At 36.9% G+C, this 27,906-nt stretch overlaps 1 long non-coding RNA gene across 1 annotated transcript; it reads left to right on the top strand.

Moving 5' to 3' along the window:
• Positions 1 to 425: 425 nt before the first annotated feature.
• Positions 426 to 26,880, top strand: LOC122171976. Its single transcript, XR_006172136.1, has 3 exons — positions 426 to 490; positions 19,674 to 19,869; positions 24,139 to 26,880. It is a non-coding gene; the product is annotated as an uncharacterized LOC122171976 (long non-coding RNA).
• Positions 26,881 to 27,906: the final 1,026 nt, after the last annotated feature.

Here is a 27,906-nt window from a genome sequence, read left to right as displayed (position 1 = left end):
TGCTCACAAATAGGAGGTGCTTAGAATCACAGAATCACTGAAGTTGGAAAAGACCTATAAGATCATCAAGTCCGAATCTCAAGCCATCATCATTTTACCCACTAAACCATGGCCCAGTTTCTTGGACACCTCCAGGAATAGTGACTTCAACATTTACTTGGGCAGCCTGTTCCAATACCTCATCATTCTTTCACAGAATATTTTTTCTTAGTATTCAATCTGAACCTCCCTATTGTTAGTTACCAGGGAGAAAAAACTGACACACACCTCATGTATGGGAACTGCTGAATCATGGCCTGAACCTCTGATTGACCACCTGAGGCAAGCAATGAGTCAGCCACATGAACACAGGTGAAGGCAATTCACCTACTAGAAAGGGTGAGCCTGGCTCCACCTCTTCTGGATCCCATTTAAGCGCTGACTGCCACAGAGGAAAGTTCTCTTGCTGGAGGTCACTCCTTGGGGACGATATTGTGAGCCTACAATATCAGTAAGTATTTTTCACTTATTATCTTTTCATCACAATAATCCTCCTTAGCCTAGAACTCTGTACACCAATTGATTTTTAAATCTCTGTGCACTTACTGATTGTATGCCTTGTTATAAGTTCCTTTCAGGTCATTGTAGAGCATGATAAGGTTTCCTTTGAGACTTCTCCAAACTAAATGATACCAGTTCCTGCAGTTTATCTTTATGAGACTTGTACTCTAGACCCCTCATGTCCTCATTGCTCTTCTCTGGACACGCTTCAGGGTTTTGATGTCTTTCTTGTAGCGAGGAGCTGAAAGCTGAATGCAATACTTGAGGTGTGGCCTCACCAGTACAGGAGGACAGGCACCTCCCTGCTCCTGCTGACTGCATTACTGATATAAACCAGGATGCCATTGGCCTTTTTGGCCATCTGGGCACATTGGTGGCTCATGTTCAGTTGGTTTTCAACCAGCACCTTCAGATCCTTTTCCACCACACAGCTTTCCTGCCACTCTGCCTCAAGCCTGAAGGTGATGAAGTGATGCTTGGGGTTGTGACCGAAGTGCAGACCTGGCATTTATTTAAAGCTCATACAATTGGCCTTATCCCATCAATCCAGACTATCCATATCCATCTGTAGGGCTTTCCTATTCTCAAGCAGATAACATTTCCTCCCAACTTGATGTCATCTGCAAACTTATTGAGGGCACAGTCAATTCCCCCATTCAGATCATCAGTAAGTATATTAAACTAGACAGGCGCCAGTAGTGACTGCTGTGGAACACCACTCATGACCAGATGCCAGCTGGACTTATTTCCATTCACTGCCACTTTCTGGGCTTGGCCATCCAGACAGCCTTTACCCAGGGAAGCCTACACTTGTGTAAGTCATTGGCTGCCAGGTACTCCAGGAGAATTCTATGGGAAACAGAGTAAAGGGCTTTACTAAAGCCTAGGTTGACTACATCCCCAGCCTATGTCAGCTCCATAACCCTTTCTGATACGGACATGCTTGTAGTTCCCCAGATCTTCCTTCTGACCCCTCCTGTAGATGGATGTCACATAGGTAAGACTTGTTCTTAAACTTTCTGTGTGGAGAAATTTAAATTGTTTAAAACAACAAAAATAACAATAACAAATACAAAAGACAACAATGTATCCCCAAAATTGAAGTAGCATTTTGTTCAGCTGAATGTAATCTTATATTTTCTCACTGTGACATAATCTCTAGTAAAAATATTAGTTTAAGCCATCCACTATCTTCAGCTAGGAAAGGCCTATATTACTCACCACTTAGTGTTCGATTTCTATTCATCGTAAGAGACTCACGAATGTCAGTGCATCAGGTACCAGCCAACCTTGTCCTGAATTCCAGTAAAGTAATGCAATGCACGGTAAAAAATTAAATTCAAGATCGAATGTTCTTGAAACAGAGCTCTTCATAATGCGTTTAATAAAATGCTTTAATTCATGCATACGGAAATTTTCCACACAGATCAAAAAGGTACAGAATAAAATATTTAACAACTATCACATTTAAATTTTTAGTATTTGAGAATTCTTGAAGGGGAGGTTTGCAAAGGATATTTGGGTGATGGGAAAAGAAGCAATTTCCTTTACTAAGTATAGATTTTGATCATTTCCGATTAGGTGCCATAGCAAAGTTCATCTGAATTCTCCAGGTCAGCATAATTTTGGACTTTCTAGGAAATGTAAACACTGAGATATCATGGAAATACTCAGCATACTGGTAGATCTTATCCTAAGAAATGGCAAAAGCAGATCATTAGGAACAATAAAAGCTTATAGAATACTAAACTTTTCAATTTTCTATTCACCTGCTATTTAACACAAACATTTTCAAAGGCAATATTTGATTTGAAATTAATTAGACTATTAGAGAAGATAGAATAATTACTCAATGCAATTGGCTTCATAACTTAGGGTCTTCACGGCAACTAAGACTTTCTAAAAATTTTTACTATAGGACTGTCAGACAGGACAAATATTCAAGGTTATTTAACTTTATCTGTTCTATTTGAGTATGTCCACATCCCTACTCATGAGCAATAATATTCTAAAGATAGCAGGAGCAGCTGTGAATTAACTGCATGATTTTTAAACAGAAGAATAAACTGTTAGCAGCCAATGTATTTGCTAAGCAAAATCTAATTTTAAGGGTTATTTTTTCCTGTCTATGTTATAGTATAACTTTAGCTTCACTCTTGTAGACTAATTTCAAAAAGAACATGCCTATCTCTCAGCTATGAATATGGGGCCATAAAAGAACAGCGGTATTTTCTGAAACAGTTCTGGCACAGCCACATTTCTTGACATTAATATTTTTTTTTTTAATTAATTTAATTAATATTCTGGTTTTGTTGAATGCAATTTCCATATCACAATAGGCGTTAGCAAGTAGGATATCTGGTCTTTCGCATGAGGGCTCTTTGTTATGTATATTCCAGCTGAGAAGTATTTGAGACTCAGTAACCATAATAATCTTGAATAAGAGCACTTTGAAACAATGGAGTACCTGCTACCTCTGGGGGGAAAAGTTATATACTCACCCACTGTATGGAGGTTGAAGTGTTTAGTGGAAAGTCCCCAGGAACAAATGAGGGAACAAAGAACTAGAGTGTCAAAAACTTGTTTTCTATTTCTCTGGAGCTCAGGGGTAACAAAGCACTCCTTTCTCTGAATGACGGAAATATTATGAATGCTGGACATCAGTAATCTCATGGGAACGTAATGTACAAGCCAGTAGATAAGTCATAACTAGAAAAAATATAGAGGTGATCACATGCAGAAATAAGGAACTGAAATGCTAGTATGTATCACTAAAAATCTAAAGAACACTCAGGTTTGACAGAGACTTACAGGAAGAGAAAAGCATAGTTCTCTTTAATATCAGATTTTACCTTGATCTGTAAAGGCAGTGAGCTATGGGGCAACATGACACAATTCAGGAGCCCCTGGCATGTGACTCTTGCTAATGGTTGCTGCAATCTGTACTTGCTTTCTTTTTAAATCTGTGCATCTTCTGCACTTTGTCACTAAAATAGGATTTAGAAGCCCTAAGCAGCACGGGGAGGCTGTGCAATGGGTCTGGGGACATGTCTGAAAGCCCCACTCTGCCAACTCTCCCTCCTCACATCAGGCCCTGCTCCAGATGGGATCTCTTCAGGATACCCACCCATGCCCTCACTACAGCATCACAGCACCTCGCCATCACCTGGGCACCCTCACCCTGTCCGAGTAGCCATTAAATTACAGCTCTGGAGGAGGATGTAGTTAAAGAAGGGGTTGGGAAGGAATGTTTGTGATGAATAAGGAAATTATATCACTGTGCTGCAAGACTCCTTTGGAAATTGGATGTGTTCAGCATGTGAATCCAACGGGTATGGTTGCGAACTGTGGCTGGAAATCCCAGAAGCACGCAGACTGCCTACATTAAAAGTGTGGTAAAGGAAATTAGTAACAACAGGCACTAAAAGAAAGGGGTAAAAGTCATAAAAATGTTTATTAAATTTTTGTTGTCTTCAAAGTTTTACTTATTAATTTTTGTGTTTTCAGCAGAAATTATAACTGCAACACATTTGAAATGTTCAAGCGCAGGAGTTAGGCTATGCAAATACACTGGCTTTATTTTGAACTCTATTAATCCCAAAGCACAATAGCAATCAGGGTTTCCCTTGTATTTCTCTAATCCTCTGCACGCTTTTGGTGTAATAAGCTACTTTGCTGACTTGTTTGTAATACATCTTGTGTGACGTTCTGCAGCCCCAGCCATTGCTGAGCTCATTTAAATTCTCAGATAAGCTACTTTTCTCCCTTTCCAAGCACAAGGTCTAAAGGAGGCAGTGTAAATAGGGGGGATTGAGAAAGCTTGTGAACTCTGAGAGTTTTCTGAGTTTACTACAACTTTTTGCATAATTTAAGCTCCTTTCTTGGGGGGTTGGAGGGGTGAGGGGGAAGAAAAAAAGAAGGGATTCAGTTATAGCATAACCTTTTTTAGCCCTAAGTGCTTAATCCAAAGCTCATTGAAGTTAATGGAAAGACTTCTGAGTGCCATGTCAGTCTTGAAATGGAAGTCTGTGCCCTCTATTACCACTAAGAAAGCTCTGCATACACACAGCTACCAAGCAGCAGCATCTGTAATGCATTTCTTGTTCAGCAGATTTTTGCTCTGTATCTTCCTCTTGATTTTCCCCCTCCTCTCTGAATATGTTTTCCCCCCTGTCCCTTCTGTTCCATTTCTCATCCTGTTTTTGTCAGGTTTTGTTTTTTTTTTTCTTCTGTTAACTGTTTTTTCTGTCGCAATATCTCTGCGTGAGGAGAAAACAACACTGTCCAAAAATAATTTTCACTTCCTACTTCGCAGGGCTTCAGCTGGTACAGGAGCAGGCAATGTGAACTTGCCTAATGTCTCCATCTTAAAGATTTATCACTTGTGTATAGTAAAGAAAAAAAATTAGGATGGTCTTAATTTCAAGTCAAGATTTTTAAACAGAAATGGCTAATTATAGGCTTCTAAAGCACATTTAATCATATAAATAACCATATAATTTCAAAAGTGCTGAGCATCCAGGGCCTTTAAAAAGTAAACTTACTATTTACTGCCTAGATAGATTTAACAGCCCAATATTAATTATCTGGGTTTAAAATTGATGATTATATGATGATTCTACCAACACTTTTTTTTTTTTAAGGTATATCTCTGTTATTATTTTGAATTCCTTATAGAAATTATTAGTATTCACAAAGACAACCTGGAAATTTCTATATTCTGAAGTCTGACAGCAACTTTGTTGTTCTTCAACAAAGTTCTGTGTGTCACATCACTGTAAAATGAATAGCAATGATTTTTTTCCTCTAATTTTCATAAAAAAGAATGAGAAAAAAGACTGAATCACCAAGCCATGCTGCGTTTATAAGTATGTGGAAGAAATTCTCAGTAATGATGTATCTCCTGCAGGGTAATAACAAGTATATTCTAGTCTTCTAGTAAAAATATTTGACTTGCATTATTCATTTTTGTCTTATTCTCTTCCTATCATATTGTAGTAGGGTGGTCCAAATGGCTCTGTTTTATAGGAAAACCTATAAACTATATGCCAGACACCATAGAATAATTCTTTCATATTCCATACTTGTCTAAACTATATGTATGTCAGTAGATTTTTCAGTTTGTGAATGCAGATTTTTCAGATGGGTTGTGGATCACAAAGTAGAAAATCATTAAAGAAACTGCAAGGTAAAATTGTGGAAGAAATAAATCTGGGGAACTTGTGGGGACCCAGTCACCTTCAGTCTTTGCAGCCTACATATATGGAGACTATACCTTGTAATTGCTGTCCTTGCAGACAGGATTTATTGTTTCTTTATGGGCAACACAGGACCAGCACATTCCTGTTCTAAATGTCACAGCCCTTCAACCCTGACTAAAAGGTATCCTGCAATGATGAGTGTGTCACAAAAGTGCCATGGATTGTTATTAAGGAGCAGAAGTGCTTTCAAGAAGAGATTCTCCCATGCTGTAGCATGAGAGGGGGTTGTGTGTGCTCCAAGGCCTCTGCAACCTGCCACAAATGCTTGGGATGGATTGGAGGTCAGTCCGATTCAGTCCCCCCAGTCAGCCCCGCCTGGGGACAGCCATGGAGCTTGAACCTATTGGCCTGGAGGAGGCAGGTGGGAGCAAATTTTGAGGAGCTCCCTCAGAGCCTTCTGCCTCACTTGGGCTCCAGGTTCAGCCTTTGGTTCCAGTTCACATCTCTGAAAACTGTTGCTGGCAATATCCTTCACCAGGGACAAGCCATCAGCTAGGCATCCTCTTCCTCTGCAACAAGCTGCTCTCACAATGTATGTGTATATGGAGGATGGCCACAATAGTGCAATAGTGCAACTCTTTAAATGGACTCATAATGCTGGGAATGTGCAAAGTACTAATCAGTGCATTTCACTTTAACTGTGATGAGGCGTATGTGTTCTCTCGACACAAATGCATCAATTCTTTTAATACAGGCCACTGAAGAGAACTAAAATTAATTGAAAGCAGAAGTACTTCACCATCATCTAAGGCAATTTTTTATAAGAAATTGATTAATTTTGCATCAGATGAACTGCTGAAACAAGATCCTCAAAGTAGTGAGCTATACCTTATTGCAGCCAGTATGTACAATCTTCCTTTCACTATTCCTGCGACAGAAATTCTGATTTTGGCCTTGAACAGGCTCAGGAGACAGGACCTGAAACAGGTAACTTACTACTGTCTCATTGGATCTATGTAATGACACTTAGAATCATAGAATCACCAAGGTTGGAAAAGACCCACAAGATCAACCAGTCCAACCATCCACACATCACTAATAGTTGTCACTAAACCATGTCCCTCAACACAACATCCAAATGTTCCCTGTGGTGTTAGGCTTTGGCTTCCTAATTCAAAGCTAGGTGCAGCTAGTAACAGATTCATGTCATCTATTTTCAGACACAAAGTCTAACATACTGATTGATAAATAAAAACAGTGAAGAATTGAGTTTAGTACTGTTTAAAGCATGTCTAAACAATTATATAATGTGTTGAGATTCCTCTGTACTTCAAGGATTTTCTGATGATCATTTTCTCCTCCTACACTTAGCTACTGAATTTCACATAAATCTCATATTCTTTCTGCTCTATAAAATTGTACGTATCTGCTGTAAATTCTTTGAAAGCACATTCAGAACTGCTGCAAAGGTTATGAGCAGGCTTTGTAGCAACTGTTGACAGACACCACTGTTCAATTGACTTCAAAAACACTAATGAAAGACTGATTTTGAAGAAAAAGTGTTTCATTTACTGTAAGGACAAGGTATGCACCTCTCTGCTTTTAAACAATGGTATTATTAACCACAGAAAAACCCATAAGCTGAGGAAAGCACTAATTATCAGAATTTGATGTTCAAATTTATATTCTTGCATATAAAATATTTTCTAGTGGAATGCTCCAGAAGTTCTCTCCATTTTCAGGAAAAAAAAAAAATGATGTCTGGAAGATTTTAAAGCAGGAAGGGACAATTGTTGGTCTTCAGACTGCCCCTTTGTGAAGATCAGACTGGAATATTTAATTAAGACTGCACTAACTATTGATATGAAAAGAACTATCTAATCTAGTGTTTCATATTGCCATGGCCATAACCTGTAATAATTCAGCTGAAATATGAAGTTCTGTTAACAACATACCCTTGTATTCTTCATCTCACGTAACCTCTTGTACCATATTGCATAAGCAGCAGATAAAAGGGCTGAATTGCTCCCTGTAGGTTTCACAGATCAAAATAATCATAACTATGGTAACATCTCATAAGGGTAAGATAATAATAGACTGTACGTTTCAATAGCAATGAATGTTGGTTGACGATGCTACATTAGGGAAGTTCTGTGAAGAAATCTTCCTCTGAAAAGGGCGAAACATAGTGGAGAAGAATTTCTTCTTTGTATATATGTTCACAGTTGTGATATTATATACATTAAATAAGACCTGTTTTTCAGGTAGCTGATGGATGTGTATCTATATAAATATATTCAGAAATCACTATGTAACATTAAGGTTTTAAACACCACAATTTCTGAAGGTAATCTTTTAATTTTATGTGGTTTGAGGACTATTTTTTGTTCTGTCTGGGTTTTCTTAGGTTTTTAACTTTGTTGGTGATCTGACTTAGCAGACACAAAAAAAAGAAAGCAGTACATAAGGCATTTAAGAAGTTTGAGGTTATCTTCACCTCAAGAAAAGCTAAAAAGTGGACAGAAAATTAAAAAAGGCCACCTCATGCCTTGTAGATGCAAAAGCAGTTTCCAAGAAGACATTCCAGCAGTGAATTCCATATAAAATCTGAGTAGAACAAAAGCTTTTAAACAGCGAAGGGAAATTAGTGTGTCTACTGGATGTAATTTGAAGTACCCACACAAATTAATAATTCATCTTATTTTTTGAAGGTGATAGCCTTGCTGAGAAACTGCTGACTTGAGAAAATGCTAGGAAAGTCAGCGTTTCTGAAAGAACTGTGATAAAAATAGTATGAAAATTGAAAATTTGATCTTAATTTCTCTGTCCCTCAGAGCGTGTCATGTAAAAGATGTGTTATCATTTTAATTTGTAGCTAGAAGATTACATAGAAGTATACTTTTAAATGTGCATACTGCTGCAAAATATGACAGAATAATAAGCAAAGGAAAAGTGTAGAAAAATAGATAATCATATCTGATTTAATTTATCCAAATGGGAGAACACCATGTTTCACCAGTGAATACAAAACAGTACATTAATCAAGAATAAGTATAAATGAACCAGGTCTGAACTACAGGATTTCTGTGAACACAGCCCAGGAGTGTTAATGCTTGATAAAAATGACAAAGAAAATATTTACTTTAATAAAAATTGTTCCACTCTTTTTAGTATTCAGCTTTTTTGCAGCAGTCATCTTCACTGGAGTGTGGAGGGCTACTGTTGCTTCTCTGTTCCAAAAACAACACCTCAGGGTCAGAGCTTGCATGATCAGACACTGCTGGGTATTTTTAATGAGCACACAGGTGAGAGCTTTGCTGATTAAAGAATTCTAATGACATTATCCATTGAAGCTGCTAGGTGAAGTTCACCCTTGTGCAAGAGCTGCAACAAAATGTGTGAGGAGGCACCACATCTAAAGTGAGACATTGACAAACAGATATTACTGATCATAAACAAAAATCTTGTAGAAAACATCTGTGTACATTCATTTCCTAACATGATAAATCATCCCCACAAAAGCTGAGGAGGGGCTTTTTATAAGGGCAGGTAGTGAAAGGACAAGAGGAAATGGCTTCAAACTGGAAGAGGATGTGTTAAAATTAGATATTGGAAAGAAATTCTTTACTGTGAGGATGGTGAGACACTGGAACAGGTTGCCAAGCAAGGCTGTGGATGCCCCCTCCCGGAAGCATTCAAGACCAGGCTGGATGGCGTTTTGAGCAACTGGGTCTAGAGGGAGATGTCCCTGTCTGTAGCAGAGTTGGAACTAGGTGATCTTAAAGGTCCCTTCCAAACCAAACCGTTCTACGAGCCTGTGTAGTCAATGACTATAGAGATGTTATAGTTAAGAAATTTACGGGAAAGTTAGGCTAAACAGGTTATCATACTTTATTGTGATAATTCTTCTTTAGAAGAAGAATTTTTTTTTCTTTTCCATCCATTCTTTAGAAGAATGGATGGAAAGCTTGCTCTTATCCTAGGCTTGCTGAGAAGCCTCCAAGAGGAGTGATCTCCAAAAGAGATTCTTCCCAGTGGTAGTCAGCTCTTAAATGGGGTCTAGGAAAGGTGGAGCCAGGCTCCACCCCTTCCAGTAGCACAGGAGAATTGTCTTTACCTGTGCTCCCAGGGCTGACACATTGCTTGCCTCAGGTGGTAAATCTGAGGTTCAGGCTGTGATTCAGCAGGTCTCATCCAGAGCCATTCAGTCTTATGTTCTTCTAAATTACTATCAGATTGACAAAGGAGAACTATTACTGTTGATTTCTAAAAACATGATTATAATTTTTTATGCACTCTTCTTTCCCTATATTCCAACGAAAGCAGAAAGATTACAACCCAGTTTGGCTGGAGCAAGAATGTCAACAATCATTTTTAGTAGGGACATCTTTGTCTTTACTGTAAGAAAATAGATATGAAATACATTCTATATTATGAAGTTTGGGTATTATTTCATGAGCCTGTGTGTGTGACCAGGGAAAGTTAATTATTATTCTTTTTTCACTAATGTTTTCCTTTATACTGGAGAATCAAACAAAATTTCTATCACCATAGTTAATTCTTACTATCACTGTTTAGTTTATTACTTTCAGATAAGCCAAAATTTAGTGTCTATGCAGTTAAATATTCAGCCATGACCCAGGGGAAACATCAACCCCTTCTAACTCTAAAAAGCAGAGGACTGCAAATGCATAAGGATAAAACACATTTCAGGCTTGCTTTGTCTTATACACAATAACATGAGGAGTGTTTTTCATTAAGAAAACCTATTTTTCTCAGAAGAAGTAAATCTTCGTTGGTAAGATGTTTGCTGTGACACTCCTCACATGCAAAGCTCTGGGACCTGGCAAAGAAATAAGTTTAAAAATCTGAAGTTGTCCTGCTACTTGTCCTTTTGTAAAGGCAGTTTTTAAGTAATGCAAAAGTAAGATCATAACAATGCTGAAAATACATACTTTGGCAGCCAGGGCTTTGAGGATCTTTACTGTAGTTAATCTCTCAGATTGGTGCTGTCACTGGGCTTCTTTCTGAAGCATTTCCTAATTGGCTCCCTGAAAGTTCAGCTTCTTGCCCTTCAGAGAGCAGCAGTGTGACTGTTGTCAAAAAAAGAGCCATTTAACTCAGGATAGAGTCTTAATAAAAACTCTGTCTTTCCAGAAGGATTACTACGTGTGCTGTATTTCCCCCTAGTTCTTTCATACATTAACAAAAGGGCAAAAAAGCTCGGAGTACACAGAAACCTTCTAAGCTAATGTCGTTTAAAATAAGGAGCCTTGGTCTGCGCTCATGTATCTCAGTGTGATGACTCTGGAACAGTGATTCTCGAGGCGGGTCATTTCCCTGTGGGAACAGTTTCATGAACAAAGCACAAGCAGAAAAGCAGGGAGGAGCTGGGAGGAGCATTGCTCCTCAGGCTACGATTTCCAGCGGAGCTTAAAGAAGCTCCAGATCTACTCTGGTTCCACGAGATATTAGAAATTTTTCATGTCAGAAAGGGCTGTTATGATTTCAGATTTGAGGGGAAAGAAAATCTGCTTCTCTGTCTTCTCTTAGATGACTGCTACAGAGCAACTGAGCTCAGTCTGCATCTGGGTATTTTGTTTCAATTTTAGAAGATGGCATGAGGAAACCAGTTTCTTCTCTAATTGCCCCAGGTGTAATTGCAAATGTTGGCTGTTTTATAGAAAAATCTCTATGCAGCATGACCAACCTTTCAGGAGCAGATTAAACAGTTCTACAGCATTTCTAGCAGCAGAGAGGCTCTGTTGGAGGAGCTGCTGGATCATCCAGCAGAAGAAAGCCAACTACCAACAGCCACCAATCAGCCTTAACAAATTTTGATGGGCTGTTCATAAAGAAGACTGGACAGCATATGCTACATAGCACAAATACATGATCCCGTGAAATGAATGATGTGAACTTATCTCTGGCAGAAAAGGAAATTGTCTCCCTATTATGCATGTCAGGTGTCTAACAAGGTTACAAAACAGAAAAGCATTAATCTTATTCTGTATTTTGTAAGTTGATCCTATGGTTACCCCTGTTTTCCTGCAAGGTTTGCATGAAAATGAATATTTTCAATCAAATTTTGTTCTACTCTACTGTTTGTTTTTTTTCTTTTTCCGGATGCTTCTTTTCAGCAAGAAATAGTCAGACTATGTCTATTCAAACTGACTCCCACTCTTCACTCTCACCAGTCATTTGGCAACTGAACAAAATTAGAGGTGTTTTTTGGCCTATTCCCAAATAAATTTACTAAGGTCTTGGAGATGCAATCTTGCTGTTCTCAGGGCTGAATGCAAAGATATTTTAAAGCCATAACATCAGGTAGAGAATGGTAGCCAACTTACATTTTATGTGGCTGAAACAACACACAAGGAATGTAGCACAGGTGATTATCCAGTCTTATCAGTGAGATTAGAACAAGAAAGGACATTTTCATTCATGGCATGTGTGAAATAAATATCTTTGCATATTTTGTCTAAGTAATACAAGCATATTCACACTTTTTTGTATGTTTTCTGTGACTAACCCTGAAAAGCTGTCTCTCCTATAAATACCTAAAGCTATGCTAGCCAAATCAGCAATAGAGAATGAATATTTTCTACCAAATTTTCTCACAATTAACTCCAAAACATGCTTTTATTGAAAGAAAAAAAAAAAAAACTGAAAAAAAAATGAAACATTTGTATTGCCTGTGTAATAGCTATACATATATTAGGCAAATCCTGACAGAGCAAAAATTATTCTCTGATTTCTTCCTATCCTTTCATTACTTGTGGTCTTGTTTTGCACCTGTTCAGCACTTGTCCTTACAGATGCATTTAGCTATCGTTCAGGCACTTGCAGGAGCAAAATGAGAACAGATGCGTCATAAGTACAAAATATGTGCTATAAGGACATGCTGTAATGAGAAATCAGAGCTGAATGAGAGAAAAAATAAAACACGGCAGGATATAGAGGATGCAGACCTAAAATTAGCAAAGGATAGATACATTGAAAAGACAAAATTCAGCAGATAAGGGCTCCTGGTTTATTGTCTAAAATATGCCTATCTGCATTCCCAGGGAACAGCATCAATCTGTCTTGATTTCTGAATAAATTGAGCTCTCAAGCAAAATCCCTGTAAAAGAAAGCAGCTCTATTTTTATCACAGTGACCTTTTTAGAAGGACTTTAGAGAAGAAGGAAACAAACTTATCTGAATGTTTACCAATGAGTTTCCAATTCCTGCTTTTTTGACTACTTTTTTTTTTTTTTTTTTTTTTTCCAGTTTTGTAAAATCTGACACTGAGAGTATTTTTAAGTGCTCATACCAGAACAGGCTCCCTTAAACATTTACTTTCTGGTCTTTAACTGGTATTAAAATGTTATGTAAGAATCTCGATTCCCATATTGAGTGAAGTTGGTGACTCTTGCTAGCCTCAAATTAGGATCTGAATTCAAATGAATGACGTTATGTGTAGAAAATTGCAGACAATCTATAGAAGTAATATCTTAGGAGCTATATTAAATGAATTAACTGCTATAACGAGGCTTTATTTTGGCTTATTGTACATTGTCCAGGATGGAAAACTCTGATTTAATTAGAAGAGTTACTGGAACTGCTAATATATCTGACTTGAAATAAAGAGGAAGTATGTATTCAGGGCATGTGTTCTAAAAGGAGGGAGTGGGTGCTAGGATAAAGGATTTTCATTTAGGGAGTGTTATGTAGGTCTGCTTTTGGCATTTATGAAAGCAGTGTAGGATAATATGATAACTGGCTGAAACAATCAGAGAATATTCAACTCCTGTCTTTAAGGGTGTGATAGGAAAGAAATGAAAAAGGCAGATAGAGTGCTTATTCTTAAGAATAAATTTGGAGATAAAGTAGTAGTCAAATCAGCTTAACTTCAGTTTATGGGAAAATTCTGAAAGTCAATTAATTGACATGTGAAAATATGAAAATGAAAATGAAATAGAAAATGAAAATGAAAAAAGAGAAGTGTCAAAATAGACAGGATATCGCTGTGTATGCCAAATCATGTAAAATGTGTCTGTTACCTATGAAATGTTAGCAGGGGTGTTGAATAGGGCATGAACAGATGAAGCTTTGAACAGATGACACTTTTATTACTGTCCAGTAATGCACTTTCAGAAACATAACTGCAAAACTTGATTTCCATGGACCTTCTCCATATATACACCAAGGAGGGTGTATATATTCATAAATAAATATATTTGAAGTGTGAGAATCAACAATATATCAGAATGGAAAGTTGCATCAAGTGTGGCTTTATGGGGATTGTCATGAGTATGAAGCGATTCGATATTTTCATTAGAGATGACAGAGTACTGAGGAAATGTATTTAGTGTGCATGAGGCACATGTTAAAGGGCTGCCAAAGCTTTAAAAAGCAGGATAAGAGTATAAAGATTGCCATAACAGAGAAATGTATAAAATGCCAAAAAACAAAAACCAAAGAATTTCAGTATGGACAGCTGTGAAATTTATGCTTACACAGAAAGATATTTGTGTGCATGAAGAGGTAAAACACTTATTCAATAGCAGCTTTTCACAAATTTGCTTATATCCCAAATTTCAGCATGTTATAACAATATCAGATTCCTGTGAAGAAGGTAGAAGTGATACTTGGTCAATAAACAGGAATGTTCTGAATATCTGGGAAATCTTTCTTCTCTCTTAGTTAGCACTGGTGAGGCAGTTACTGGGATGAAAAGAAACTAGAAAATGGGACTTGCAGATAAGGAGCAAAAAAGGAAAAACAGGATTGAGAACAGAGAAAAAATGTGTTGTAACCAATACCTATGTGTGACCCAAAATCTAGCTTTCTGTAGCATGTCTGAGTGACTTTGGTTCTGTTTTACTAAAATAGTTGTTAAAACTGAAAGTATGTGAGTTAAAATCACACAGGATAAGAAATTTTAATATACAAATAAAATTGCTGAGATGGGAATGACAAGCAACTCAAAGACTCAAGAAAACTACCTAAAAATTTTAGAAAAATGTAGACAATTAGGAAACTGCAACCAAGAAGCAATAGAAGTTAATACTTTCCTGCCTGACCAATAACTACCTGGCTGACATACATTCATTGTTTATGGTGAGTTTATTCATATTTTTTTTAGTAACTGTATGCAATCTGTATACAAATATTTCAAGGGGATCTACTGGAAAGATGGGGTGGGAGTCAGGGAGCATTATAAAAGAACAAGATGTAGATGTTAGGAAAAAAAATTGTGATCATGGTGGTGATGAAAAAATTGTGATGATCACTGGCACAGGTTGCTCAGGGATGCTGTGAATGCCTCATCCCTGGAATTGCTCAAGGCCAGATTGGATGGGGCTTTGAAAAACCTTGTCTCGTGGAATGTGTCCCTGACCATGGCAAGGAGGGTGAAAGTAAATATTCATTAATGTCTCTTCCTATCCAAGCCATTCTATGATTCTATGATAAGCAACCCATTATGTAGAGGGTCACAACCTGTATCAACATAATTTGGCAAACTCCATTACAATCTGTGGAAACTAAATGGGCTCATTGTTTTGAAATTCAGATCACTAATACTAAAGCAGCTGCTATCAATATCAATAGTATTGCTAGGGAAAAATCCTAGCAAACACTTCAATATGTGTATGTGTGAATCAGCATACTGTTGGTTCAGTAGAACCATGCCAGCTAAAGATCTGTTACAAAATTAAATCTGTGGCATAAATTACAAGAATTGCCTAATCTTATTTTTGAAAAAAGGTAATTAGGTTTCACTCCTACAAGCAGAAGGATAATTGGGTCCCAAAGGTTTAGAATAAGGTTAAACAATTAGACTGTATTTGCAAATGAATATATCCTGATTGGCACTTGAAAAGATAAAAGGTTTATTTGAAGTCATTAAGAATTTAACCCACGATTTCGTGAAATGCACATATGTCAGGCTAGCTGCTAACTTGAAAACATCTCTGCAGATACTTCTGGCCCTTGAATGAAATGTGATCAAAGGTTCCTATATGGTTGTAATAAGGACAGCATGGAATGACCCAGCTGACTTCTTGTAACAGTGACTGAACATTAGGATTTATTAGTAGTAAATTGTTGATTATTGGGTCAATGTATCTTGAAATATAGCTAAACAAAACACAGCATCTATTTATCACAGCAGTTTTAGAGACTAGTAAACTGAGGCAAAATTTGATTTATGAACTCACCAAAGTTCACACAAGTGAGTTAGCAGCAAAACAAAGAATGGTGCTTCTGAGGGCCAGCTTCCAGTCCAACACCTGAACGGCATGGGTTCAAAATGAATACTGCAGAAACAAAGCAACTTGACAAGACAGAAAATTGACGGTAGATGAGATAAGAAATATTGTCACAGAAGTAATTTTGTTTCTCATATGAAGCACAGTCTGGGCAAAATGTAATTCTGAATGATTTCTGGCTCAACTATGCAGAAGCATGGTCCTAGCCAGCAGTCTATGTCACTAAATATATTGGGCTATAAAGTGATGAAGCTGGTTGAAAACACAATGGAATTCAATCCTATTACCATTGCTGATCTTTTCAAAATTTCTTCAGCTCAATACAGAGATTTATCTCCATTACAGCACAGACACTAAGTTTAATGACACTCTTTCCTCACTTCATCGGCTTGATTTGAAATTAGAACTAAAATATTTCTTCTAGCAGGTAATTTGAGTTAATTTCTTGAATTATGCTTTTAGTAGTTATAAAATACAGAACAGTAAAGCAAGACACGGTGATGGATAAACCAAAGATGTATAAAATATTGTAACAATTATGCATTACTGAAATAGAAGTAACAGAACGTAGTTTTCTGTATATTTCTTTAGTTTTGTTTTTTTGGAATTTCAGAAACTGGCAAACATATCCTGGTGCATAACTGCAGCTACATCAGAAGCAAAGCTTAGATCTTGTACTTAGGAGAATCTAGAAGAAATAAAGGAATAATTAGAATGGCTTGAATGTATGAAGATTTTAATTATTCATAGATAATTATTTCAATTCTGTGTTTCATAACTGGCAAATCTAGAACAGATTTAAACTTTTAATTAACTCCTTGTTGCTCATACATAAAATAATAACTAAATTTCCTTGTTAAGTGGAAACACTGTTGCAGCATACAGTAATATTGTGGATGCAAAAATCTTAAACAGGATTTGATGAATTATTTTTATACCTTGGAGAAATAAATTGCTCACACTAAAATTGGGTCAATTCTATTGTGTTGATATATCAAGCATCCCTACCAACAGTACTGTTTGTACTGTTTTTGTTTTTTTTAAGTCATCTCAGTTACATGATCTTTTTTATACTTGTGTATACACTGAGTTGAAATAAAAAGTACATGGTAGTCAGTACAACTTCTCTGTAGCACTCTGCATATAGTCTCCTCAGATACTTTATTGAACAAATGATGTCTGAAAAATAAATCTGTTGTTTAGGGTGTTCAGTAAGGTCTTTGAAATGTTATCTACTATTATTATCTATCTAATATTATCTACTATTCCAGAAGGATATAGAGATTAGCTCCATTAGTAAAACAAACAAAATAGAAAAAAGTCCTTAGAAGTTTATCAACCTAATTATCGTGTGTATTTATAGGTTTCGTCACTAAACATAGCTAGAAAGATATTTGGAATATATATCACACGGTGTAAATTGTGAAAATAATAGCTAAGTGTAGATGCAATCTTCCCTTCTATGACTCCTTTCTTTCTACTTCACAGAAGAAAACACATCCTTCTATAAAAATGTTCTTGGAGGGTTCTGCATTATTTACTGCCAGACACTAATGAACTTGTGTATTGCATGAGATGCTGAATCAATCAATTCTCACAGGACCTCCATGCTGCTGTGTTGGGCAGGGCTGGCTGTCAGGGCCATGTCTCTCCTCTCCTGACACCAAGCATATGCACACAACAGCCTGTGTAGATGCAGTTTAACTTGCAGTTTTCATAACAAAGGCAAATCAGTGCAGAGCCCTTCTCATCTAACTTACATTCTTGAGCATACCATCCATTCTGTCAACAAACAAATTTAACTGGGAAAAATAAATAGATAAAATTAAAAAAAAAAAAAAAAAAAAAAAAGCCTGGATGGGATGAAGAAGACAGAAGAAGAATCTATTCTTATTTTGCTACAGTCTAGCTGTGCTGCTTATTGGGCCAAACTCAAAACGGTTGCTTCCATGGGTAAGCAACAGAATGGAGATCTGCTGCCTGTAGTTCTAGCAGCAGTTATTCTTGCTTGTAGTTCATTAGCCAGCCCTTCACAGGACGTTGTGATAACCTGCAGATACACATCAGTGGCCTCAGAGCTTTTTCTGGAGGCCTTGACCATAGTTCTCTATACCTGAATTGATTCACTTATAGTATGGTCATCTGCCTAATGTAATCTTCCTACAGCGCTGCCTAAAGTCTAAAGGAGTTTTCAATTCAGGCCAAGAAAGGCTGAGTTCAAACTGTAGGAAGTTACTCATGACTTATTACAGGAATTGATATCCCTTTAGCTAACAGGTGGCTGAACAAGAGCTAAGCAAAAAGGATTTCAGGTGTAACCATCTCAAATTGGAATATCTGCCTGCGTGACTCAGGAATATTACTGGGAAAGCTGATGACCTGCCTTGAGAGTTTATGCTTCAGGGATGTCATGGTCTGAAAAATAGGACAGCTGCTCTGTTGTTGCATTGCTTTACTATGGTGGTTACAGTTTATTTTCAGCAGAAATAGATCAGGACTTTGTTCTTTATCTTTAGCTGTCTCTCTGTGCTGCCTTCTATCGAAAGAATGATTTAACTGGTACAAGTATCACAGTGAGAAATGGGATGGTAAGAAAAAGAGAAAACACTCATGCCAGTCCTATTTTATTTTTTCAGTCTCAACAATAGGTAAAGTTTTGCCAGACACCACATAAGGGTCGCTTAAGCTCAGCTTTGGGTTTGTCTTAAGCACTTATATCTCTTTGACATTTGGTAATGCAGAGCTCCCTAAAAGCTAGTTTTGTAAACAGCGCTTCAGCATCTAGGTTGGTTAGCAGACTTTGAATGTGTCACACAGGATCCTTTCTGTTGAATACTCCCCTGAAAATTTCTTACTGAAAAGGCAAGCACAAGTAAATGTTCAAGGCAAGCCTTGAAGAAATTCTTGGATCCTACATCCCATTTGCTATGTGCTTTCCCTTAGATGTTTCTGGTGGTTTTTTCCTTCTTTTCAGTTATGTTTTTGTCTTCTTTTAAAAAAGAAACAAATAAACAAAAACATTATAGTAGCTGAACTTTTCTGTTTCCAAGAAAGGGGGAATGGAGTGAGGAAACGCCAATAAAACACAGCCTTAAGTGAAGAGTTCACATTGATGATCACAAATCTAAATCCCTGAGATTATTACCAAAGAACCGTATCAGGCTTAAAATAATTCCTGTCTTCCCCTGATCTTGGAAGGTTTCCAGGGGAGAACTTCACATTCTGGAGAGCATTAATGCAGGTTATGTAGGGATAATCCAGAGGCTTTATTTAAGGATCATATGTTACATTAGCTTACTTCTAGAAGGTGCAAGGATAAAATCTTACCATCTTGAAGAGAATGAAAGAGAGGAAAAGTATTATATCAGGGTGCAAATTAAAATTTTCAGCAAAAAATACAGCACATTAAATTCCAGCAGACTGATTTCTTATTTTTATTTTTTAAAAAAGCAAAAAAATAAAACCCCAAAAACCTCTACGTAAAGTAGCAACCGGTAAAGGTTTATTATATTCAGAGAGGATTGCTTTTATTCCTTTTTGGGAAACAAGAGTTCTTAATAGAATAAAGATTCTGACTCTTTGTACATGGGTATAAATGCAGGGTAATTGATTACCAGGAAATAGGTTTATTTATACCACAGAAAATAGTATTGGTCTTGTCCTTTTTCCTTTCCAGAGGTACTGAGGAAAGTTGACCGTCACTTTTTTCAGTAAGTGGTGTCATAGAAGTGAAATTCCAGTCAATATGGAATTAGGACAAGGATACTATGGGTAGAAAATCAATATCCATAAAAAATCTGGGTTTGTAAAGCCTCCTTTGGAAGACCTTGTGGAAGGAGTACCTGCTGACATGTCTATGCTCATGCCCTCAGGTAAGTACATAACCTAGGCAGATGGAAATCTAAAAAAGGGTGGGAAAAATAAACTGGGATTTTCTACCTCAGCTTTCTTACATTTTAGCTGTCTGATTGCAATTTCATGTTTCCGGAAAAGCAGCACTGCCCACAGGAAGCCTTGCATTCTCCAGAGACAACAGATGCTGTAGGGTGCAAACAGGTTAGAAGACAAAAGAAAGTTTGAAAATAAGTTTCAAGCTTCAATCAATGCAGCAACCTGAGAATGTTCTGCAGTCCAAGAAGTGCTCCAGGAACAAGATTCACAAGACAGCTATACGCAAAAAGGAATGTATGATGTTTAGGTACTACTCTAATGCAACTGACTTTACTTTAAGACACAAAGCTTTTACCTGAAGGCACTGTAAAAACTATTCAGAGCTATCGCAGGTGTCTGTCACCTAATCTGAATCTCTGAAGTCATCAATGACATTGTGCTGTAAATGACACTTAATGGGCTGGAAAAATCAAGGCAGGCTTGCTAGGCTCATTCTACTTTCAAGTTCATACAGAACACGGAAGACACTGTGTTTAATCATATATCCAGTCACTACTCGGCGTGTTTCTGATGGAGAACAGCAAGTCTTACTCATTATACTATTCCCTTATCATATTTTCTTATGAGTATCTTCTATGGCTTTTTTAACGTACAGTCAATGTATTAACCATTACACATGTACTTTTTTTTGAAGATGTGCAAGGAAATGTACACCAATTCATTATTTATTTTCAAATCTGATGTTCTTAAGTCTTTTTTTTTTTATGATTATACAGTTGCCTGGGGTCTTTTTTCCATCCTAGCTAAATAAATGCATCCCCCTGAAAAAAAAAAAAAAAAAGAAAAAAAAGAAAAAGAAAAAGAAAGAAGAAATCCACACAAAGTTTTCTAGTGCAGTGTAGATATTTTGGGGGTTCACATGCTGTTCATGCACTATAGTTAAATTCTGTGGCAAAGATCTTATTTTCTGGAAAGATTTTGTGCCTGGCTGGGTTAAAGCTGGGTTATGGTCTATTAGCATGATGGATATCATGCTCTAAGGGTAGTGTCTGGAAACCATTTGTATAAGTTTATGTGGTGCCCAAGGGTGACAGTTCAAAATTCCTTAGAAAAACAGCAAATCCATCTTCCCAAAGTATGCTCTTTAGCCTGAGTCACCTTGTCAAACAGGTAATAGCAGATGAAAATTCACTAGAGTTCAGTTCCTTGCCTGACTAAGCCATTGCCTCTCTTTCTTTTTTTGGCTATTTCATTGTTCAGAGCAAGAAGGTTATTCCCTTTTTATAAACCTCTGCAATCCCATGTGATCGAAGCATCTTTTTCTTTGGTCCTCAGTGTGATTCTGCCATATCTGCCAGATTCCAAGATCAGTGAAAAGGGAGAGGCCTGTTACGAATGTAGATACATGGGGGTATTAAATGTAAATCCTCAGATAGGTTATGTCAAAACTACAGAGCTGTTCCCATGGCCTAAAAGATCAAGTAGTCAAATTTAGGAGCTCTTATCACAGTCTAGAGGTTCCATAGTGGATTTTTCCTTAATAAATTTCTTACTCTGATGCTCCTAAACACATAATTTACACAGCACACTCAGGTTGGAAATGCTATATGGATGAAGAGGTGTTTAACAATGAGTGAAAAAACTCCACAAAAACTCAAAAAACTCTAGACACAGGTGGACCTATAGCTAACTTATGTTACAAACTTTGCACCTCTATTTTTCATTCTGACATGTTTCTTTAATAAAATACCTTTAAAAGCCTTATGAAAGAGAATAGCCTATTTTTTTTAACACAGTCAGAAACCTGTATGTTCTCTAGCCTCAAGTTCAAACTGAAAGATAATTGGAGAAGTATTCATTACATCTGGTTGGAAATTATTTGATTTCAGTTTTTGCTGTATTTTTTTTAACTGGGCTCCCTTTCTTATGGGAAAAAAATATATCTAAAGGTGGTTTCAGTAGAAAAACATTTTCCTCTGCTTTCCTCTCAGATCTGACATTCTTGCAGAGAACACAGAAATTTGCTGACATCCTCAGTATGTAGAACTTTACAGGAAAAGGTGATCCAATGTCTTTCAGATATTCTTGAGACAAAAAATATATATATGTCTTTTTGAAAGCTGCTAATCTAAGAATGAGATGCTTCTTTTTGAAAGTAGCAGAGATATCCTAAAACAAAGTTGGGTTTCAAAATTCACTTGTTTACTGAAGGGCAAACACATCACTCATGTAATGCTGTTATGAAATAGTGATACCTGAGATAGATTCATCCACAAATATCACAAGGGCAGCTCTATTCAACTGGATGAGAATTCAACCTTGAATGAAACTAGAATTTAAAATGATGGCATTAGAAAAAATCAGTAGCAATGGAATATTTCACCTTTCCTTTCCAAGAGAGGTTTACTCTCTAATAAATCCCAAGTTCATTTAAACTGTGCAGCACTGAGAGTTGCAAACTTATATTGAAAAGTTAAAGTGTTAGAATGTGGATTTGCCAGATAATCAAAAGCAGCTCTTTATAACTTTAAACAAAATCAATGAAAGATACTGTAATAAGCAGTCAGCAGTTTTAGTTTCAGCAGCTTGTCAAATGTTACTGCATACGTATATATTAGCTGCAACATGCAGCCTGAATATTTGCCATGGGCTCTGTGGAGGAGCCATGTATTGCAAACTACACTGCCATGGTGGTCTTTGCATGCTGGGATAAAACATAATCAGAAGCTGCCCTTCTCACCTCCTCTTACTTCTCATCTCACCTTACTCTTACAGGTGTTTGAAAGTTTGCCCTCACTTCTAGTTTATACACCTAGAAAGTGCATGTGTGAAAGTAATGATTAAATCAAAATTTACTGTTGTGTAAAGTTCACTTAGAAACCTAAAAGTCCTGGCTTGCCACTGTAAGAGTGAGATAGACTTGGAGGGTGAATCTTCCACTTCTGTGGGAAAAGGCTGAAGAGTGAACCTCACTGTGAGAAATCTCTTCCTTCAGAACGCGAGGAGTGTGACCATGCAATAATGAATTGAAAGTTTGTTCAGCTTTCTACCTTCCCATCAGCTCATCTTCTGGAGGGAACTTCACTACAACGAACCTGTCACAAAGAAGCATACTTCTTCCATTTTCTCTTTTCCAGGACTTCTTTCTGACTCGTGTTACCAAAGACATCAGGTTAATGTCAGTTAACAAAGTGCGAAGTTAATAGCTGCACTGATTTCATGAAATCATAAGCAGTCAAAAGAAATGTCCTCTGATGTACTCAAAGCTTGCTGGAAATGAGGAACAGTTTCAGAGTTTGGTATTTTATTCTGTTTTGGGGGGGGGGAAGAGATTTTATTAGCCTGAATTGTTTTTCAGCCCATTACAAGTTTTGCTGAAGTCTTGTATAGCTCAAAGGGATTAGAAAGCAAATATTTATCTCCGTTGTTTCAGTCTGTTTACTTTGCATTTGACTGAACTTTGGATATTGCCAATTTCACAGCAAATAACTACCCGCTGGCAGGATCAGGGAGCAGTGGTAATTGTGATTCCAGCTGTCACGTTTCTTCTCCTGAGGAGCTCTGGGACAATGAAGTTGCTTTTTGCCCTTTTTTATGAGCTGTGCCCAGCACATTAAAAGAGCTATTGGGATTTTTGCCACTGGCTTCTATTAGCAACCTTCTTCAAAGCTTACTATTGCTGGTACCTGCCCTATGCTTATACCTTATATTAGAGAATTAGCAGGTAATAAAGATGGTAAAGAAACAAGGAAAATCAAACTTTTCCAGCTCTCCCAGAAAACAGGTTAATGCTTCTTTTACTGCTCTTCAAAAAGGAGCTTAATGACTGCTTTATTCCAAACACAGCAAAGCACTTTTTATACAGATTTAGCTCTGGGTGATGACATAATACTGTGGAAAGCTGACTACTCATGTAAGGGTACACTTGTAGAAAACAGCTTAGAGATATTTTTGGGACAAACCAAAGGCAGAGTTCTTGATCAGCTAAATCCTTTTTGAGATTCTCAGAGCCTTCTAGACAGTCACAGTAGGAATCGTTGGAATGTCATTTAGCATGGCACTAGTCAGGTAAAATTGCTGCTGTCTCAGAAGCAAATGGGAAACATTCTGAAAAAAAAAATTAAAAGTTGTAATAAATAACACCGTGTTCCTGGGAGATTGTAATGGCAAAGAGGAAGAATGAAACACTTCTCATTTGCAGGAATTATTGGAAGGGAGAAGACTCATTGCACCTTCATTCTTTTTTTCAGAGTCTGCAGAATCCTGTGATGTTCTTCACATGAGGAGTCCAAACCTATCCCCCTGGAAAAGTAAAGCTAGGTGTGCCTGTAAATCTTAGGAGGATTTTGGCTGAAAATACAATTCCAGCCAGCTCTGCAAAGTATTTCATCTGTAATCTGCTGGCCTTAATGAACGCTTTGTATTCCAGCTGTCTCATTCAAGCCTAACATTCAAAATGAGCTGTATTAATAAAAAATGAACTAAATTACTTAATTCAGAATTCAGATATTGAGCACAATGAAATTAAAAAAAAAAAAGAAAAACACCCAACCAAATATGCAGTTAACGACATACAGCATATATCTTTTCCTGCAAGCATGAACTGCCAGGCTTCAGTGGAGCTATTAGTGAGAGGGAGCAGCAAGTTTTAGTTATATTGCCATTTCTGAGACTATTGCAAATTGAGGCATCTCCACTGAAGTCAGGCACTTCAGATCTGTAAGGTGAGACAGAGTTTTCTGCCACCTGCATGATTAAAACACGGCCACCCTGTGAGTATTGAAGTCCTAATCTAACACTGTTCTCAGCAGAGATGCTGGCTAATATGACAGATATGGTGGTTTTTGAAAAGAAACACACAACAGCCAATCACTAACTTGTTGACCAGGCTAAGGTGCAACCGCTGTGCAGAAGTGTAAGTAAGTTCTTCAACTAAATGCCTCAGAAGTCTTTTTGATTCAGTATTTCTAATATAGAGATTCCCTCTATTGCCCATAAATTGGACTTTCTTGATATTTAAATTGGAAAATAATCATCCTTTTTTTCTAAAATTATGTTTGAGTTGTTTGATAGCAAAAATTTTAGTTAAGCTGTAATGAAATAAATATCCATGGTACTAGAATAATGTATTGAAATAAATTTGATTAAAGTGCTGGAGATAACAAACAAGAATTGTACACTGTGCAATAAAAAGAATATGAAGGTCCTTGGTAAATTCAGAGGCAAGGGGCTATGCGCAACATCAGCTGGGACCAAGCCACAGCAAGCAAGCATGCTTGTATATGGCAAGGCATCTGCTTTAAACAAGAGTTTAGAAACCTTCTGAAAACTCTGTCAAGCTTGCAGCATTCGTCAAAAGAAAAGTCCTAAACAAGAAAGTCAGCAGTCCTCCAAATATTCCCCAGATTGACACCTGTATCTGCTTCTGCAAGGGCACTGAACCAGAACAAATAACAGCTCTTCGTAAATATATAAATGTAATATTTCAAAGGCTTGCCTAAAGCCAGATGCCACTGTGAAAGTAATACAGCTCTGCACAGAGGACCATGGGGCCTAGAGAATATGCTGAAATATAGAGCTCAACCTAGTGAAGAGAAAGTTAAGAGGTGATTTGATCATGGTCTATAGATATATACAAGGAGAGAATAACTCTCATGCCAGACAGAGTTTTGATTTAACAGAAAAGCTGGAAGCTAGATAAAGTGAAGTAAGACTAACTGGAAATGAAAATTTTTGCACATTTTTCATGCTGGTCAGGTATTGGAATGGATTTTGAGGTATGTGACAGTTTGCTCAATTCTTGACTCTTTTAAATCAGTTACCTCTCTTCTCTTGAGATGTGGTGTCATTCAAGTGCATCTCTATTAAGCAGAAGGTAGAACTCGTTTGGAGGAATTTTATGCTATGACTTCATGAACTTCAAACCAAGTGATCATAAATGCTTCTCTCTGGCAACAACACCTATAAATAGAACTTCTGCCCTCGATGATGTCAAGAGCAATTTTCACCCTGCTGTCTGTGGTAGGAGGGTTTTATTTCTCAAAAGTGAGAAATGCTCACGTTTGCAGTTTGTGTTCTTGGTTCCAAATGGCTTAATATCACCTAACTACATTTAGTGATTTCTTATCTATTAAATTAGAAAGTAACGCTGGTGGTGCTGCAACCACTACAGAAGCCTGCACACATCACCCATTAACACTGATTCTTTTTATGTGACATTCACTCTACTCCTCTCACTCTCGTACCACGAATGTCAAAATATTAGTGAAGATTAGAGTGATTCATTGGGCCTTGTATAAATAACTTGTAATCGTATACATTTATCTCAGAACTTTTTAATGTTACTATTGAAATTGAAGCATGCGTATTAGATTAACTGATTTTCTAGTATATTCACTTGAGACCCAGCTAAATCTCTTGAGATTAAAACTTTCCACTAGTTGGCTAGGTCTTGGGTTGTATCTCACAGTTCATTACATTTGCAGATCAGTGAGGTTTTAATGTTGCTTATTTAGAATAAAATAGCCCTTCAAGGCAAAAGTGAATGCTTGAAATAGAACAAAATCACAGAATCACAGAATAGTAGGAGTTGGATGGGACCACTAGAGATCATCTAGATCTCTGGAGATCATCTGATAAAGCAGATCCTGTGGAGTAGATTGCAGAGGAAAGTATGAGCAAATACTGTACTGTGATATAAGCACATGGTATAAAAAGCAAGCCTGGCATACAGATTACCACCAATTTGTATTATTCAAAACAGAGCAGTCTGAAGAATATAAATTAAGAAATGGCTACAAATAAAAGTTTGTAAGTAATGAATTGCTATTATATGAAGTTAAAAGAAGAGAGTACTCAAGGATTGACCTTTAGCATTGATATTTGGGCATCTTTTCTCAGTAATTTCAAGAGAATATTTCTGGTCCAATTATTAACTATAATAATATTAATGATCCATCAGTACATTTTGAATTGAATTTTTTCAACCGACTGTGGTGAATTTTTGGTTGAAACCCTCTGTTATTTTTGAAAACAATGTTAATGGTTAATTAGCATGTCTAGAAAAGTTGTAATGTATTCCTTTAAAAAAACATTCTAATTATAAAAAAAAAAAAAGTAATTATGATCAAATGTGATACTACGTGATATTATTTTTTTTGAAACAAATTATTTCCACTGAATTTTCTAAAGCTATGAGTAAACTACATCCCAGTGAAATTATTTGGTGAAATGAAACAGGTTATTTACTAAGGAGTTAATAATAAAGGTCAGGTCAACCAGAGTCTATTTTTTATAGTATTAATTATTCTATGTGATGTAGCTTTGCTAATGAAATAAATAAATTAGGTCTTCCTCATTGATCCCAATGCTTTGTCAGAGGTTACATATGGGTAAACTGTGCATATTTTGGGGGAGATATGTTATATTTGGAGAACAAAGTTGTCTTCTCTTAACTTCCTAGATACTATCATGTTGAAATTAATTGTGTATGTGGAGTTTATTTCTTGCTGATCAATTTTAATAGCATACAATCAATTTAAATGGTTTTCTTTTATTTTAATAATTGTTACCAAAGCATACTTTCTTACGCCTTGCACATTACTGTATCACATATCCAGTACATATCCCCACTTTTTAGGATTGATCAACAAAAGTGAATGGTGAAGATTCAGGTAGAAATACTGATACAATTTGTCACGGAGTTAACTAGTTCAATCTATGCCCATGACAGGGGGGCAGTAGGCCCTCCCCCCCCCCACCCCGGCCCCACAAAATGGGAAGGAAGGAAAACAAGAAAAAAAACAGTGGCAACAATCTATGGAGGAAAACTTATTTTACTAACTATGATATCAGAATGCAAGATAACACAATATAATACAATCTAATTGAATTTGAGACTAATAAATCAAATAAGATAGGAGAATGAGAGTTCCTGAGACCGAGTCAAACCTGAAAAGCTTGAAATGGCTAGGAAAGCACCTTCCAGCACCCACTGCCAGGCAGCAAGAGAGTGCCTA

This window comes from Centrocercus urophasianus, unplaced genomic scaffold (assembly GCF_019232065.1).
Source record: "Centrocercus urophasianus isolate 14NV4802_14NV808 unplaced genomic scaffold, USGS_Curo_1.0 seq_11, whole genome shotgun sequence".
NCBI lineage: Eukaryota > Metazoa > Chordata > Aves > Galliformes > Phasianidae > Centrocercus > Centrocercus urophasianus.
This window is presented reverse-complemented; position numbering and strand designations above follow the sequence as displayed.